Source organism: Ceratotherium simum, chromosome 24 (assembly GCF_057802395.1).
Source record: "Ceratotherium simum simum isolate JZ-2026a chromosome 24, ASM5780239v1, whole genome shotgun sequence".
NCBI lineage: Eukaryota > Metazoa > Chordata > Mammalia > Perissodactyla > Rhinocerotidae > Ceratotherium > Ceratotherium simum.
In genome coordinates, this window is record NC_141923.1 from 13,141,692 (window position 1) to 13,159,425 (window position 17,734).

The window sequence follows — 17,734 nt, forward strand, 5'->3', positions numbered from 1 at the left end:
CTCCAGGCAAAGCCCAAACCTGGAGAGAACCCACCAGGCGTGGGCTCCTGGTGCCACCCACTGCACGCCCTGAGACCAGAGCCTTCGACTCGCTGAGACCTGCTTTCTCTAACTGCCAAGTGAGGATAAGAGTAACCGATGCCCTCCTGGGCCCTCTGGCTCGCTGTGCAGAGGCTGGAGTGGTACCCCACAGAGAGTGAGGAATAGCCGCCCCTCCACCAAAGATAACGCAGAGATCTGGAAGGTTTGGGGAGAGGGCAGAGGGGAGAGTTAAGGCTCAGGGACCCAGGAGAGGACGCTGATTTGAAAATGTGCTGGAAACAGTTCCCTTCCTCCCTCCCTAGCTGTTATGATGGTCCAGGGTGGGTGCCTGGCCTCAGTTCACTGGTGGCCCTGGAGCCCCTTCACTGTCTATGTACCAGTCTGCCCGAGCTCCTTCTGTAAAGCCCCCATGCCCTCTCCAGCCCCGAAGCTTCTCCGTGTAAGAGCATCCTCCCTTAGCCCACAGTCTCCTCTACCACCTATGAGCTCCTGAGGTGGTACGGGCTGCAGGGCCTCCTGTGCCGAGTGGGCACAGCAAGCCTTTGCCCAGTACACTTTTGGCTGGAGGCTGAGAGGAAAGGAACAGGGGAGGACCTAGTAGCCATGGTCAGGGGTCCAAGCAGGGGTCCACTTCCAAACGCTCCCAATGCCCCGTTATAGGGTCTGGCAAGGGAGCAGAGAGGTGCCGCCTCCTCCAAGTGGCTGCAGCCCTGCACTAAACTGCACAACTTGACAAGCAGAACACCAGCTGGATTTCATCCCCCACTCAACTCACCTATGAGGCACTTTTGGGCAGTGCACAAACTGTGCAACTGTCCATGGCAGCTCTGGGTGTGAGTCATGGCCATCTTTGCTAGTTGTGGTTGGCATAAGGAGCAATCTCCTTTTGACTTCATCTTAAGAATTTTAGGATGAAAAAGGCACAGCAATGCCTTTTTACTGAGTTCTATATCACACCGCAAGTTTGCTCAGACTAGAGACCCAAAGACACCCAAATGTCCCTCCCAGTGGATGGAGAACCACGGAAAACCAGAACAGAAGGGCCCTCAGAGACAGCTCTGGTCCAACCTCCCCCATTGCACAGATGGAGAAACTGAAGTCTGGAGAAGGTGCATCATCGTCCTGTGAGAGAGGATTAGCCTGGGTGCTTTCCTGAGTTTGACTTTGGAATCTAGGTTCTGATGCTGACTGCTGCTGTTCTGCTCCCTTCTTCCAACTTCCCAGCACAGGCTTTGAGCCTCCGGATTAATAAGGGAGATTTACTGTTTCCAAGGTTTTAATAATAATAATAGTGATAGCAATAATAGTATCAGCCACCATTTATTAAGTGCCTACTGTGTGCCAGCCTCCCTTTCTAATCTTCTGAAAACTCCATTATCCCCATTTTATAGTCAAGGAAACTGAGGTTCAGAGAGGCTAAGTGGTCCCAGGGCCACAGTCATGACCAGGTGCCACCGGCCTGGGCACCTGGTGTATCAAGCACCTTGTTCAGGAGAGGTGGCGTGAGGTGGAGGGAAGGTGTCCCAGTGTTTCACACCGGATGCACTCAACGTGCCCCTGCCTCACTTGTCAGCCAGCAGAGACGCCTTCCCATGAGCCACACATCCCCTCCCCTGTCACCGGGCAGGCCTCATGCTACCCTCGGAGCAGACCTCTGGGGCAGAACTCTGGCCCCGGCGCTGGGCACACACTCCGCCCTATAGCGTGATTACACCACATCCTGCTGTGCTCACAGGCCTGACTCTGGCCCAGAACGAAACTCCTGGAGAGCAGGAGCCAGGCCTTCCCTCTCTTTACCGTCCCAGAGCCAGGACCTGGCCGGGATCACATCACGCTAATGGGGTTTGAGTTGCTGAAAGCTTTGTCTCTGAACCCCATGTTGGCAGTCACATCCGTGCCACCACCCTGTTCCAGCTGTAACAAAAGACTCCTTTTCTTGGACGGTGCTCTGCCATATTTAGCAACTGCGTAGATGAGGATTTAAGTCTGGGAAAAGGAATTCAGAACAAACTGTCACAGTGCAGATGGGACTTTGCCTGAGAACTATTTGTAGGTTCAGATGCCAAAACAGAAGGGGAGACATTAGACAGATGTGCGAACTGCCAAGTGTCAGGGAAGACTAAATAAAGGGTAAGCAGACAGGGAGGTGTTCGGGGAGAGGGAATGGAGGGGAGAGGCTGAGCAGCGGCACGCGATGGGGGGACTGAATTACCCACAGGGAACGAGCTGCAAGTCTGGGGAAGCAATCCCCCTGCTCCCGCTCACTCTGCACGGGCGAGGAGGTGTCTTCGACTATACCCGTCACGAAGAGACACTGTGCTCTCTTGGGGAGCAGAAGGAAGACAAGGAGGTGGCCCAGGGCACACCCCGCTGGCAAGAACAGCCCCAAGTGCCACAGAAGGATGCATCAGGAAAGAACGCAGCTTCAGCTCTGGATCTCACCAAGTCCGTCCCACCCCAGAGTCTGGGAAGTTTTATCTGAGGTCCAGAAGAAGATGACTGCCACTTACAAAAGCTGTGAGACCCAGAGAGGTTAAGTGGCTTACCAAAGGTCACAGAGCTGGGAAGACGCCAGGACGTGACCTTAAGGGAGCCCGACCCCGCCGTCTGTGCTCTCGCCCACACGCTGGGCGGTTGGTTCTCCACACCCTGCTGTCCAGTAGAAATGTAACGCGAGCCACGTGTGCAATTTTAAATTTTCTCACAGTCACATTAGAAATAGTCAAGAGAAACAGGTCAAATTAATCTTAATAATATTTTCTATTTAACCCAATATATCCAAAATATTATCATTTCAACAAACCATAAATATAAAAAATTACGAACAGGACACTTTACATTCTTTTTTTCATACTAAGTGTTCAAAATCTTGTGTGCATTTTAAACTTACAGCACATCGCAACTCGGACTCACCACATCTCAAGTGTTCAACAGCCACGGGCGGCTCATGGCTGTGCACGGGGCAGCAGAGCCTTAAGCAGTGTTCTCAACCAGGAGTAAATGTCCCCCAGGGCACATGGGGCAGTGTGTGCACACATTTGAGGCTGTCACACCTGGGAGGGGGCGAACTATTGACATCTACTGGGCAGAGGCCAGGGATGCTGCCCAACATCCTACAGTGCACAGGGCAGCCCCACAGCACAGAACGATCAGGCTCCAAAGTCAAGAGTCAAGGATTTCAGAAATCCTGCTCCAGAGGGAGCCGGTCTCGGCTCCTGGGGCAGCTGGCGGGAGCCCAGGAGTGCTGCGGATGCCAGCACCCAGCGTGCTGCCTGGCGCACGGCAGGTACCCGACATCACTGCTTGGCGTGGAATTGAAGGTAAGACAGAGGGGCCCCCCAGGACTCTGAATCCACGACCTCAGCCTCACAGGAATCACACTCGCATCCTCTTCACCAGCAGTGCAGAGACGCGGAGAGCCTCAAACTGAGTCCTGGAATCAAGGGACCAGTCTCAGGGCAGCTGATGTTTTACTCGCTTCAAGATGCTACTGAAACACCTGCCCGTAAATACCAGCCCGCTGGGGTCAGGACGCAGCTTCTTTCCCGCCACCCGGGTGTAAGCATCCTGGGGCGGGCTTGGCCCTTGCAAGGGGGAGCCTGTAGTTCTGGGGAGCATATTCAATGGGGGGCGGTGATAGGGCACTCGATTGTGGCTGTAGGTCAACTGCACCCTCCAAATCAGCCCGTCAGTAGGAAAGCTGGTGTTCTGCTCCTTCATCTGCTTCCTCACTGGCTCTGAACGCAGGAGCGGGAGGAAGGGTGTTACTTACAGACCCCCCACTCCCCCACAGGCAGGAGGCCGGGTGCTCTCCCGAATCACCACGAATGCCCTGGTCAGGAAAGGGGACCCCACTGTCGCTGCAAAGAGAAGCGTCTCTGTTCACCCGGGGACCTACTAGGATCGGGGCTCAAAGAGTCACAGAGTCTTCGGTTTCTCCAGCACAGTCATCTAACTCAAGTTCCCCTCGGACTACCAGACGGCAGTTTTATAGCCCAGTGAGAACGGAGGTGAAAATGGGTCTCTTGACCCCAAAGGATGTGACTGCCACAGAGGGAGGCTGCAGTGTTAGCATCTCGCCCCTCAGAGACTCTCACATCTCTACCTCGGGCTCTGCCCTTCCTCCTGAGACCCGGCCCCAGGGTTTTATTTCATTTTCATTCATCAAATTATCTGCTGGGCACCTACTTCCTGCTGTGCTCTGCGGTGGGCTCCTTTCTCCCAGGCACGGAGGCTCCCTGTGTCCTTTGCTGTCACCCCTCTGACCGCTTTTCCCTGGACCTGGGGTGATGCTGTCACAGGTCCCCAACACCAGGTGCCTCCGAGGCACCACTGGCTCCTCCTCCTCCCTCAACCATTTCTGCCAACCAGTGCCGTCTTCCTCCTAAATATCTCTGAGCGTGTCCCCTCGCCTCCTCACCTGCTGTAACCACTGGGTCCCGGCCCACCATGCTGCCCCTGGACCACTGCCAGGTCCCCTCTGGTCTTCATCCTCGGGTAATGTTCCTGCATTCCAGCCTCCACACTGCCCCCCAGCAGTGAGGGGCTTCTATTTATAAGGCCCCCCCATCCTGAATGCCCTTCCCCTGGGGTTCTCTCTGTGGCCTTTTAGATAAAGGCTGAGCTTCAAGGCCTGGGTGCACACGGCCCTGTGATCACCCCGGCCAATGGTCCCATTCTCTGCCTGTCCCTTCCTTCCACACACCCTCTGTTCCAGCCAAGTGAACCTCCCCTGGACACACCCCATCATCCTGCAACTCTGTGCGCCGGGACGCACTGACCCGCCGCCTGGCGTGTTCTTCCTCCCTCGATGAACTTCTATTCATCCTTCAAGACACAGCTCACATGTCCTCACTCCCTGAGTCATCCCCTGGGGTCTCGTTCACCCTCCAGTGTTGGGGCTCCTTCCTCTGAGTGCAGTAAAATCCTAACATCTTCTTAATATCATCATCTCTGTCTCCCTGGGGTCTAGTACCCTTAAATTGAGCAAGTGAATAAGTGAAGGTCTCATTTAATTCTCTAATTATGTAGTGTGCGTGATTCTTGCACCCTATAGTGGATAGATGTTTCCTTGAGAGCAGAACCATATTTTCAACTCACGAGCAGACAGTATAGTGTTAAGTACACGTGCTGGGGAGCCGGGCTGCCTGGGTTTAAATCCTGGCCCCACCACTTACTAATGTGTGACCTTGAGCAAGCCACTTAGCCTCTCTGTGCCTCAGTTTCCTCATCTGTAAAATGGGGATCACACTTGTTCTGGTTATCTATTGCTGTGTAACAAACTACTTGCAAAATCCAGTGGCTTAAAACAGGAACCATCTTATTGCAGCTCATGATTTTGTGGGTCGGGAATTTGGGCCGGGCTCAGCTGGGTGATTCTTCTGCTCCTCAGGGCACCGACTTGGTCACTTGGTATTCAGCTGGCGACTGTCCTGGTCCAGAGGGTCCAGAAGCCTTCACTCATGCCTGGTGCCTGGGCAGGAACGGCTGGCAGGCTAGACTCAGCCAGGTCCTCTTGGGCCTCTCTCCCTCTCCACAGAGTCTCTGGGCCTCTCCAGGTGGGCTCTCCAGCATGGTGGTCCCAGAGTGATCGGAGTTCTTACACGGCAACTCAGGGCTCTCAGAGCCCAAGCAGAAGCTGCCAGTTCTCTCAAAAGCCACACGTGGAACTGGGATAGTGTCACTTCTGCCTTATTCAATTGGTGAAAGCTGTCCTAGGCCAGCCCAGATTCAAGGGGAGGGGCCATGGCCGCCACCCATGATGGGAAAAGTGTCGAAGAAAGTACGGCCAGCTTTAATCTGCCACACATAGTGCTTATCCGAGGACCGATAGGCAGATTAAATGAGTTAACTCATATGAAGTGCTCAACACAGGACTGCTGTTAGTCGCCTACTTCCTTGTCTCTCACGTACCCAGCAAAGGCCTGGGCATCCAGCAAGCCCTCGGTAAACGTTTCGTGTCATAACTCAGTAGAGGAAGAGGCACATGGAGAACACTCTAGGTTGGGCTACCTAGAGGGAGCTTCGTGTCCTGACCTGAGCCACATTCTGCAAACTGGGAATCTACCTGGATCCTAAGACTGTGCTGTGAAACAGGGTTCCGAGGGAGCCCAGGAGGGAGACAGCAGAACCAACCAAACCCAATGCATAGTCTACGTATGCCGAGACCCCCACAGGCCCCTCTCCACCAGTGTCCCCCAAACCCATAGGCTACAGGGGAGGAAAGAGCTCAGAAAGGCTCGGGCGCTTGTCCAAGTTCATCCAGGTGACCAGTGACAAAGCAAAGCCAGGTCTGCCATCTGAGGCTATCTACTACAGCCACTGCCACCGGCTTTCCTCAAAGAAAACCACGGGAAACACTCAACCGAGTCCTCGCAATGACCGACGGGGCTCTGGTCCTCGGGAGGCTGACGCCAGTAGGAAGGAGCCTCTCGGGCTTCCACTAGAAAGTACCCCATGGTCTCAAATGTTACCCCATGACCGGCTTACAGTCTCACATTATCCGTCTGATTTCTCTGGGAGTCTGTGCTGCACCAGTCACACCACAACCTGAGTCCAGTTTATTTCTTGTTTCTGCCAAGATACCGCCTTAAAAAAAGATACAGCGTTTCATGTAAGAATTGTAACAAATTACATATAAATACACACATCCTATCTATACACACACACACCCCCGTCATGCTTTAGTCTGCAAAGTGCTCACACATACATCACCTCCCAATGGTTCTATGGGGGGGCATTACCATCCCACTTTACAGATGAGGAAACTGAGCAGCAGTGTGCTGGTAAATGTTGACAACCAGCTCTCCAGGGAAAGAAAGCCCCGATTTTACAGTATTTGCCAATTTCCGTAATGTAAATACTCCCACCATGCTGATTTCAAGCAGGGAGTTGGGAAGAGATGTGCACGTTAACTCTCACGAGCTGGAACGAGGCAGCTGCAGTATGCTGCCAAAACCCCGGCTCAGAGACAAGCCTGCTTTCTGATGGGCATGAAGAGGCAGAACCATTAAGAGGCCTGGAACTCAGGTGACCCCACGGACTCGAGGGCCCCTCCTCACCAGGCTGTCCTTGTTGGGGCCCTGTCTGCTCCCTTTCCAGCCAGCTCTGGTTCTCTGCAATGAACAAAAAGCACTGGGGTGTAATCTCAGACCCTGAGGGTGATTCCCAAGTTCTTACGTATCCTCGATGACTGTCTGCTCTCCCGCCCTCCCTGGCGTCCTCCACCTCCCCTGACTCGGAGAGACACGCATGAGGACCACGGAGACAAGACAAGGAACGACCTGGCCCAGGGGAAGGCGCTTCGAATGTGGAGTCCACAGCCTGGGTTCAATCCTAGTTCCAGCCTCGGGCACAATTTCCTCAGCTGCAGAATGGGGGTTCTAGCACCTGCTTCGTGGGGCCGTGGTGAAGACAAGAGGAACAACTTTTATGAAAGCCCACCCAGTGCCTGGTACGGCGAGTCTGGTCCAGTGCCTGGTACGGTGAGACTGGTCCAGTGCCTGGTACGGTGAGACTGGTCCAGTGCCTGGTATGGCGAGTCTGGTCCAGTGCCTGGTACGGTGAGACTGGTCCAGTGCCTGGTACGGCGAGTCCCCAGTAACTGGGGGCCGAAGGCTATGTAAGATTTCTTGGGTAGGGCCTAGTTACCGGGGAACTGGGTCTTACCTGGGCAGCCCTGGACTGGGAACAATGGCCACATTAAAGGAACATCCCAGGGGGAAGTTCCCCTGGGGCAAGTTCCCTAAAAGTTTCCACTGTGAAAACCAAGGTCAAGGCAGCAACAGGCACAACAAAGCGTAGTAATAGGATCAGGACTGCGGATAATAGCAGGTAAACTGTTCATTGGTTCTCCATAGATCAGGGGAGTTGGACACAAAGAGCCATGGAAGACGCCAGTCCATGTCTACAGAACTTTCCAGAAGGTCTAACCTCTGACTGTTAAGTTGGCAGGACAGGCGAAATAACGTGGCTTCCCAAGGGGCCAGCTGGGCTGCCTGGACACTGAGCAACAAGTACATTCCTCAGCGAGGGCGAGGCTTTATAATCCAGGTGCTTGGGACCTCTGGGGTCAGGCAAATGAAGAAGAGCACCTTCTCTCTGTGTGGGGCTTTATCCTTCCAAGGCATTTTGTATCCATCTCTTGCCAGGTAAGGTCAGGGGTCCCTTCTCCCAGGAGACCCAGAGACATTGAGTGACTTGCTTAAGGTCACACAGTAAGTTACTGGGGGAGCCAGACTAGAATCCAATTCACTGACGCCCACCCACGGCTTTGCACAAGCTCACACTGGCCCTAACACTGCTCACCCTTCCTAGTGGTGAGGCCGCCTGGGAACGCCCAGAGCAAAGTGAATCTGGGAGGTGCTCAGAGGTAACAATCGGCTTTCCTTTTCGGGAAAAAGCCCCAAAGCTGAGTCCCCTGCGAACATCTCCTTAGAAGTCCTGAATATGGGGTACTCCTCCCAGAGCGAGCGGAGCCGCCGCCCAGGGGTGCCGGGAGAACAAAGCACTTGCAAAAACACTTGGGCTTGTTTCTTCCACTCCTGACCCATCCACACAGCTACCCGAGTGATCCTTTGAAGAGCAGAATCTGGTCTTATCATGACCCTCAACAGGGGCTGGCTACATAGATGCACGAATGAATGAATGCATGAACGAATGAATGCATGCAGCATCACTCTTGCATTTCTGCCAGGTTTTAGATATGTTCACATATGTTTTCTTGTCTGCTCCTCATAACAACTTCCTTGGAGGCATCATGAACCTCATTCGTGGCTGATGAAAGCGAGGCCCAGGGGCAAACAGCTTTAGTGCACAGAGCTAGATAAGCAGGAGAACCGAACACAAATTCAGGTTTTCTAACCCTCAGACCCATGTCAGGGGGAAGGCAGGCAGTGAGGGAAGGAGGAGAGGCAGTTAACTTTCTACGAGCACCTAGAGTATACAGTTCCAGTTAGTCATCACTATGATTACGAGTCCATTTCACAGTTGAGAAAACCGAGGCTTAGTGAGGTGGAGGATTGAGCAGCATCCCCAAGACCTCACAGCCGATGAAAGCACAGGGGTGGGACTTGGACTGGGGTCCACTTGGTTCCAAAGCCCAGCCTCTCAGTCCTTCCAGACCAGTGTCTCTCTGCTCAAGGGTGAGGTGTTAGTACCCAGCCCAGTGTTTGCTGAACACCTGCTACATGGCCTGCCCTCTGCTGGGCTACGGGGACCACAGATGCTGTAGCAGACACAAACTCTACCCTCAGGAACTTCCAGCCAGCGGGGGAAAGAAGATGTGAAAATATGAAACAGACAAGGCAGAACGAGGAGACCTGACAGGCTGAGAAGGGTGGGGGGGCACCCAGCAGAGGCCCAGAGGTGGGATGAGCATGGTGAGTGTGAAGGAGGGGAGAGAAGGCAAGCAGGGCGGTTCCATGTGGGGATGAAGGATCATTACTCTTCCAGGGGGCCTCCACCCTGCGATAACTGGGGGAAACTGCCCCGAACTGGAGAGAACAGGCAAGAGACTCATCGTGAAATTTCACCGTCCACCTAAGTAGCCTTGTCGGGAAGTCAGAGGGCCCGGGTGGGCGGTGGGCATGCGGAGGATGCTGTCAGTCAGGATGAGCCTTACATAGAACAGGTGTCCCTTCCCTGCTGTTTCAGGACAGCCAGAACAAACTAACTCCCAGTCTGCTGGCCGATCCCCGACATCCACCATCGTAACGTCCCTACTATAACTTTTACTCCTATTGAGATGTACATCCTCATAGCCAGGAGCACTACTTTACGGTGGGGTTAGTCTTTCCACCTGTTAGTATAAATCTGTTTAATGGATGGAGAATTTCCAGAGAGGAGGTTTTCCTAGGGGGTGGCAGAGGGAGCCAGAAACAGCTGGAAGGAAGGTGGGAGCCCCAGATGCAAACATGGAACTAAGATAATCCACATCCAGTGCTCTCCTGTGACAGGAAGGTCAGGAGGCATTGGGGCCTGGACCCTGACCCCTGACACCCTCGTAGTCACCTCTAGAAGAAGAGTGGCCACGTGAGGCCTCTGGCTCTCTGAAACAGCTGAGTTGGACTCTTCTCCCTTAGACGTATTTTCTGAAGCTGCAAAGCCCCTGAAGGTGGCAGTCACTGTACACACAGGCCGAGCCCACCCCACAAACCCATTTCCTCCCCCTTCTCTTGCCTCCGAGGCGGTGTTCTGGATCTTTCTCCCATCTCTGTCGAAACCTCCTCCTGTATCCCATTTATTCAGGGCAAAACAAACTCCTGGCAGTCCCCGTGTTCGTGTTTCCCAGAGAGTGGTGCTGCTCCCCCGCCTTCTCATTGGCCTCATCCACTGAAAGGGCGTCCCCTCCTGTGGGCAATGCCGCTCCAGGCCCCCAACACTTTTCTTGGCGTCACGGCTCCCCAGTCCCAGGTCCCAGGCAGCCATCAAGCCCCTTGCCTTTGGCAGGTCTCTCCACCCCGCCCTCCTCTTCCTCTGTCCTGCTCCTGGCACAGCCAATGTCCCGTCCATCACCCACACAGCCACGCTCTCTTCTGAAGCATCAATCTCATCTGGACACTTCCTGCTCAAAATCCTTTCGTGCCTTCCCATGACACTACAAACTAAACTCCTAACACCTTGGGGTGGTTGTCAAGGCTGTTAGAGACCTGGCCGATTCCCACCTTCCCAGCCTTATCTTTGATTCTACTTCCCATCACGTCACCCCCAACACAGCCACCCTTTCCTGACTCTCTTCCCGTCTCTGAGCCTGATGCAGGCTGAGGTTCAGCTAAACGCCCCTTGTCCCTAATTTCCCCTTTTCACAATTGTTCCCCATACTCCAAGGCCCAAGGAGGCCTGGGTTGATCTCCATCAGTCAAAAGTAGCCAATTTTGATGTCCCCAAAGTGCACACTTACATCCTAGCACTTAACGACAGTCTGGCTTGTGTTTTTGGTTAAGTGCGTGTACCGCTCTCCCCACTGATCCAAGGTCAGGGGCCACGTCTTACAGATCCCGTCCTAAGTGTCTTCCTTCCATTCAGCACACAGCCAATAGGATGTAGTCTTGGAAATGTTTAATAACATAGAGGAAGCTCATAATAAAACGTTTAAGCGAAAAGAGGAAGGCTATAAACTATATGCACCACTATGACTCAAAATCTCTTTAAAAAAAAAAAAACTGAAAGAAATTCACCAGATCTACAATAAAGTTTTTGGAGTTAAATTATCCGATGACATATTTTTTTCCTGGGCCAACCTCAAGTTTGGAGACTGAAAAGGGAATTGCTGAAAACAGAAAGAAGAGGCAAACTATGGTTTGTTTTTAGCCAAAACCTCCATGGGTAACAACCCCAGCGACATAAGGAGAATGAATGGACTTCGTAGAGGATTCTCCAGGAGCAAGGTGCCGCGGGAAATGATGGCTGTGACCTGCATGTTACTGGATCCACAGAGCTAATTATAACTGCTAGCATTTACTGAGTGCTTTCTACACGGGGGCACAGTGACAGCTTTTCCCCGTACATGTCTCCATGTCGTCCGGGAGACAACACTATGATGTTAGGGAGTTACCCCTACTCTGACACCAATGCCAATGTGTGTTGTTTCCCCACAGCACCAAGCAATTCCCCCACACCAGCTGGGTGTTCTGCAAGTCTACTCAATTCTGAGACTATCTACCTGGAGACAGCATCACATTCCACCAGCTGAGGGCTCAGCCCCACAAGACTGCCCCTCCCCACCCCCTGCCCCCACTTCAGATGCCGATTATAAGTCCAGGTTGTCACCTGTGCTTCTGACCAACCAGCTACAGATCAGAGGTTCCAATGACCCCCTCCTTGGGTTTGATTAATTTGCTAGAGCAGCTGACAGAACTTGAAGAAACATTTTACTTACTAGATTATCGATTTATTATAAAAGGATACAACTCAGGAACAGCCAGATGGAAGAGATGAGTAGGGCAAGCTACGTGGGAAGGGCCACAGAGCTCCCATTCTCTCCGAGAGCACCACTCTCCCCAACGTCCACGTGTTCACAAGTGAGCAAGCTCTCTGAATCCATCCTTGTGGGTGTTTATGGAAGCGTCATTGCATGGTCATGATGGATTAGATCATTGGCCATTGGTGGTTGATTCAACCTCCAGCCCCTCTCCTCTCCTTTCCTCTGAGGCCAGGAGGGTGGGACTGAGAGTTCCAACCCTCCAATCACATGTTGGTTCCCCTGGCAACCAGCCTCTGTCCTTAGGTGCTTTCCAAAGTCACCTCATTAACTAAACTCAGGTGTGGTTGAAAGGGACTTGTTATGAATATCAAGACACCTTTATGCCTCTCATTACTTAGGAAATTCCAAGGGTTTTGGGAGCTCTGTGCCAGGAATGGGAATGAAGACCAAATATACATTTCTTATTGTAAATCCCAACATCACAGTTAGGACGCTGTTGAGTGCTCCCCAGGTGCCAGGCAGCACCGTCCCACGTCTCATGTCACTGCAGTATTCACTCCTCAGTCCTCCAACAGCCGTGCTGCAGATATCCCCATTTTGCAGATGAGGGAACTGAAGCACAGAGAAGTTAAGTAACTTGTCTGATGTCAGAAGGTGACAGAGACAGAATAAAACCTAGAACTGGCAGCCTTAAAGCTCATGGTCTCAAAAGGTGTTTGCATTGACAAGAGCACAACTCCCCACTACGCGGTATGGCCTCCTCGACATAAGAGCAGAAGCCTGCCTTCCCACACCAGCCCCGACTTGAACAACAACTGTTCCTTACCTTTTATGGACTTAGTACATTTTGGTTCAAATACAGGTTAAATCTTGCACAACAGATCAGTTGGTGAAAGGGTCAAACCCAAGAACACTGACGATGCAAATCTCTGGTGTGGAGCTCAGAGGCATTCTGGGTAACGCTCTGACTGCCCATACGTACAATTTCAGCTGCCCAGGAGGAGTCATCTAGAATTTCTCCCCTCCTTGGTTTAAAAGGTCGCCTAGTCCAGTGGTGATAACCATCAGTGCAATCAGCACAGCGTCCACCGCATTTGCCTCTGAGGCGGGCCCGGATCCCGAGTACAAGTGTATCTATCAACTTCAACCACCTGGCCTAGAACCACGGCCTGAGAGGGGGAGATGTGCTCAGGGCAAGAAGAAACCCTAAAGGAGTAGACAGGCCGGCCTTTCTAAAGCCAGGGCTCAGCCCAGGTAGTGGGGAATAGGCAGGGATGATGTGGGGCTGCCCCGGAAACAGGGCAAGTGGCTCCGACAGAGCGCTGGGCATTCACTTCCTGTAGGGGCCAGACCACACCATCTGCCACTGTCTCACAATTCCTCTTCTAGAGACAGGCCAACTGGTTTTCATTTTTTTAGCAGCCAGCAGAAAAATGCCATCACATGAATGTGTCACTGTCATCATCTTCAAGGGTGCAGATTAATCAAAAAGTAGCGAGTGTCCCCCGGCCAGGTGGTTAATTTCAGCCATAAAGGGGCAGGGCTTCAGCCGGAAGCTGGCCTAGCCTCCATCCATCCTGTGTCCTGCTCCTTGGTCCCCTGTGGCCCCTGCCCCATTGTCTCTTCTGCTGGTTCTCTGCCCCCAGCCCCACACATGTGACTTCTGAGGGTCCCCGATGAGGCTAAGTGGTGACCCAGACACTGCGAAGCCCTCTTGTCATCTTAGTGGAGCACAGGAGGACTGGGACGCAGCAGATGGTAATACTTGTTCAAAGTAAGTATTTTTTATTCAAAAAATACTGCTGGTCACGTGCTGGTGTGAGGATAATACTTCCCATCCCACTGGTGTCTGGCCTGGCCATCCAACCTGCTTTGGCCAATAAGATGCGAGGGGAAGCGACACCTACCACCTCTGAGGAGAACCTTTCAACGCCATCCTGGAATTTGTCCATCTCTCTCCTTCCACTCTGTGCCAGGCGGCTGCTGTTCTTTCAGCCCAGATTGCAGAGGGAAGATGGTTTTGTAAAGAGCCTCAGCTGACATGTAACATGAGTGAGAGGTACACTCACGCTAGTCTGTGGGCACACACACTCTGTGTGCAAGCCTCTGCACGTTGGGCAGTTTGTTACTGCAGCACAACCAGCCTGAGCTGACTGCTTCAAGGTTTTGCAAAGAAACTCTCGACAAGGACCTAGAGGACAATGCAGGCACCCAGAGCGTAGAGGCGGTCCAAGGGGCTCTTCCTCGCTCACAGCAAACAGGGGAGCCACAGATGAGGCTGACCACTCACGTTCGGGGGATCCCCTTGTCTCCTTCCTTCCCCTCAGCTCTGTGTGGGGAACCCCAACAAAAGGCCCCGGTTCCAGGCCCTGGGCCTTCCCCTCGCCCACTTCCTCCTCAGGCTGCCCCCTACTGCAGCCACCACGGCACCGGAGGACTCAGGAGGTTGGAGTCCCTCCTCCCATGAGCTCGACTGGAATTCACCCAGAGCCTTAGAACTGTATTGTAGGCCATTCCAGTTCTCCTTTTGGCTTAATCTTCCAGGAGGATGAATAATAACAATAACAAACACTATTCTAACACTCTATTGTGCTCCGGGCACTGTCCTAAGCACTTTAGACACACTAACTCCTTCCAGAACCTTGTAAGCGAGACACCGTTATCATCCCCATCGTAGAGGCCTGGAGAGGTTAAGCAAGCTTCCCAAGGTCACACAAGCAGTAAAAGGCAGAGCTGGGACTCCAACACAGGCTGTGTGGCTTCTATGGTCTGTGTTCGATCACTATGCTAAGGAGGGAAGGTACCGAACAGGAAGACAGAGCAGAAAGGTTGGAGCAGCAAATCAACAAGGCAAAGAAACATACTACCTGCAGCTTTCTTGATGTTTTCTGGGTTCACCCTGGAGGCAGAACTCAGGGGTCTGAGGTTCGGGGAGCAGTGGAGTAATATAAAGAAAGAGCAAAATAAAACACACACAAACTTACAGACGACATCTGTGCAGTTACAGCAAACGGACATGAATCATGATTAAAGAGTTATGTTACTCTGTTTGAGTTTTGATGGTCTTTTCAGCAAAGCTGAGCATTGAACTTTTAACGGTTTAAAAATGGAATATGAGATTCTACCCCATGGCCCTGGGAGGAAGACACGAAACCAGGGAAGTAAGCTGCCTCCATCCCTGAATGTTCTGGTTTGTCCCTTGGGCTCCTAATCAGAAATGAGATACACAACCAGACATGACATCCGGTTCCATGGGGTAGGCCTTGTGCATGCTTTCTGACCAAGCTCTTAAAGGCCAGGGCAGCCAAGGGATGTAATTGGGTTGGAAAGATCTAGAGATCTGCTCTGGAGACTGGGGCAGCGAGGTGGGGAAAGAAGCAAAGGGGCAAAAGAGAGAAGCAGAACTTCCCGACATTCTGTAGGCCCAGCCTGATTTCCTTTTCCTCCAAGAAGCCTGCCCTTGAACCACGCTCCCTCCTTGGACTTCTAGAACACATGTTGATGTGTAATGTACTCAGCACATCGCTACTCCCCACGTCAGCTACCTTCCCGATGCTGGTGTTGAAATTCAAGAGCACAACTGGCTGCTGGGTTTCTAAAGGATTGTAGGTAATTAGCGTTTGGAGAGCCAAGTCCCCGGAAGCCTGGATCCTCTCAATAAGAGGCAGGATGACGCAAGTCCATAAGCAGGGAGGCTGACAGCTGTCTCTCTCCCCGGACACCGTAAGTGCACTCAGGGTCTGTGCAGCCCCAGGCCCCCAGACAACTTCACCCCTTCTGCAGCCATCAGAGGGCGCTATATATTTAGTCTGGGAAAAGTATAACACTCTCCTTTTTCTTTGAGATCCCTACACTTTCTTCCCTGCCGGATGCAGCAGGACAGGGGTCATGAAGAGTTGCTACATAAATTAACAATCCCACACACTCCGTTCCCCTTACCCAGAGAGCAGACTCCTAGCAGTTCACCAAGATCCAGGCCCTCTGCTTCTTCCTGGACACAGGTCTGGACCACATTTCCCAGTCTCCGTTGCAACTGAGTATGGTCTTGTGACTGAGTGCTAGCCAATGGAATGTGAGCACAAGTGACACACCCACTTCCAGGCCTTGATGGTAAGACCCCCCCCAACCCCAGCCTTCTCCTAGCTCTTTTCTCTGCCAGCCAATTGGCATGGTGTCAACCACAAGAAACTGGAGGCTGTGTGCACAAGGTGCCAGAGCCTCCGTCAGGCGGGGTCGCTGCATGAGCCTTCCCCACTGACCAGGAGTCTTGCACGTGAGTGGGAAACCAGCCTCTTCTGGGTTTAAGTCATTACAGTTCTTTGCAGCTGCTGGCTGATCTTCCGCTCACATGTTCTCCACAGCATGACCCTCCATCTGACGGTCCCCTGCAGTGGTCACTTGTTTATTGTCTCCTCCCTTCTCCTGAGTGCAAGCTCTGAGTCGCAGGGACTGCATTCGGTTCCCTGCTGTGTCTCCAACCTACAGCAACGCCTGACACGGCAGGCACTCAATAACCACCTGTCGAAGACACGAAGGGGTGAATTGTGTTTTTCCTATTCGTCCTGAGTCTGGGTCTCTGGAAAGGCCCCCTCACAGCAGGAAGAGGAACTTGCTTCTGCTTTCGCTTTCTCCTCCACCTCTGGAGCTGGAAAATGAGCCTCTAATTGAACTAACACACTCACCTTTGGGACACAACCTGAGCTCCCTCCTCTCCGACACCCTCCCAGAATCCCTCCCACCAGGGTCTGCATCCGCTGTGCCTTTCAGCCAGGGGCCCCTTTGTAGTCACACCTGTCACACTGCACAGCAGTTGCTGATGTCTGTGTCTCTCCCACCTGCCATGTCCCCACCCTCCAACTAGACTGGGAGACCCTTGAGGCCAGGACTCTGTCTTATTCATCTTTGTATTTTCCCAGTGTTGGGCACAAGTGTCTCTTGAGAAACAAGCACTCCAAAACATTTAATAAATATTTTAAGAATATTTATATAATATTTAATTATGTAAATATATAATATAAATATAATTATGTAAATATATTTATATTATATATTTATAATACTTATAAAATAATTAATACATATTTTATCTCCTTTAACTATTGTCACTCTGCTGCTAGCCAAGAGTAAAAAGTTTGCTCCCCGGGGCCAGCCCAGTGGCGTTGTGGTTAAGGGTGCGCACTCTGCTTTAGCAGCCTGGGGTTTGTAGGTTTGGATCCCGGGCATGGACCTGCACACCACTTATCAAGCCATGCTTTGGCAGAGTCCCATATAAAGTAGAGGAAGATGGGAATGGATGTCAGCCCAGGGCCAGTCTTCCTCAGTAAAAAGAGGAGGATTGGCAATGGATATTAGCTCAGGGCTAATCTTCCTCACCAAAAAAAAAGAAAAAAGTTTGCTCCCCTGGATCCGTAATAAGACGACTTAAGCCAGTGCTTGGAATATTCTACAGATTCTTCTAACAGGCTTTTTGATCTTAATACCTGGCATGGCCCACGAGAGGAGGAGGAAGCCCAAACCCTTTCACTGTGTATCAGCACAAACCTACCCTTGACCAGGGGCCCCAAAACATTTTTTCACTGAGGCCCAAGCCTCCTCCTGACAGCCCTGTGCGCACACAGAATTTTTGTCTTTCAAAGTGCACGCCCATTTGACCCTCACAAATGCTCTGAGATACAGGCAGGAAGTGACTATTATGTCCATTCGACAGATGAGAAGACTGGGGCTCAGAGAGGTTAAGTGACTTGTCCAAGATCGTGGTTTGAGTGTGTG

General features: G+C 52.2%; 1 protein-coding gene across 2 annotated transcripts in view; it reads right to left on the minus strand.

Moving 5' to 3' along the window:
* RIN3 (Ras and Rab interactor 3) overlaps window positions 1–17,734 on the minus strand; it is a 125,491-nt gene that overhangs the window by 57,433 nt on the left and 50,324 nt on the right. The window lies entirely within an intron of this gene.